The sequence below is a fragment of the Protobothrops mucrosquamatus genome, unplaced genomic scaffold (assembly GCF_001527695.2).
Source record: "Protobothrops mucrosquamatus isolate PMUCROS unplaced genomic scaffold, P.Mucros_1.0 scaffold6542, whole genome shotgun sequence".
NCBI classification, from domain to species: Eukaryota; Metazoa; Chordata; class Lepidosauria; order Squamata; family Viperidae; genus Protobothrops; species Protobothrops mucrosquamatus.
The window spans coordinates 10386-11505 of record NW_015392365.1 but is presented as its reverse complement, the minus strand read 5'-3'; positions in this window follow the sequence as shown (position 1 = coordinate 11505).

The window sequence follows — 1120 nt, the reverse complement described above, 5'->3', positions numbered from 1 at the left end:
AAAGATGGGTCTCTTCATCTCTGCGTAGACTATAAGGGTCTCAACGCTGTGAGTGTGGAAAACAAATACCCCCTCCCCCTCCTAAAGGACTTATTAACCCATCTGGCTAAGGGGAGTGTCTTCACTAAATTAGACCTGAGAGAGGCATATTACCGGGTAGAATAAAGGAGGGAGACGAGTGGAAAACTGCCTTCAGCTGCCCCATGGGGAGCTATCAATTCAAGGTCATGCCATTTGGACTACAGGGGGTCCCAGCCATATTCATGCAGTTGATTAATGAGATCTTACATGGTCAATTTAACTAGCTAGCTGCATGGCGGATCGACTGGATACAGCTCCGTAGGGAAGCGGAGCCGGCGGCGGGAATGGGGGAGCCTCGGAGGGTCGTAGGCTATGCCTGGACCCTGATTTAGGGTGCTGGGTCCTCCGGCGGCCGGGAGGAACTACTTACCGGTCACCCCCGGTTTTCCTGAGCCCCCTGGGTTCGGCTGAGCTCCCCGGTCTCTTAGGTCTCGGCCTGAGCTGGGGGTGTGGCCTGGTAGCCCGGCGGTAGGCTCGGCCTTCGATTCTCGGCCGGAGGAAGATCTGACGGCCTGGTCGTGGCCTGGGCGGCGAGAGACGCGGCCCGAACGGCTCGGCCTGGAGGAAGACGGCGAGAGACGCGGCCCGAACAGCGAGAGACGCGGCCCGAACGGCTCGGCCTGGAGAGACGCGGCCTGAACGACTCGGCCGCGAGAGACGCGGCCCGAACGGTTCGGCCTGGAGGAAGATGGCTCGGCCTGGAGGAAGACCTGACGGCCCGGCCGCGGCCTGGCTGTTGGGGCTGTTGAGGGGCACGGCCTGGTCGGGGAGGGGCGCGGCCTGACGCCCCGACGCCCCGCGGCCTGACGCCCCGACAGCCCGGCTCTTCGGCCTGGAGGAAAGACCTGACGGTGAGGGGCGCGGCCTGGCTCCGACCTGGTTTCTCGGCCGGAGGAAGATCTGGCGGCCGAGGGAGGCCTGGCGGCCCGGGCGCGGCCGGTTGGCGAGGGGCGCGGCCTGGCGGCCCAGTGGCTTGGTGGTGGCCCCGGCCTGGCTCCAGTCCGGCTTTTCGGCCGGATGAAGACCTGGCGGCCCGGCC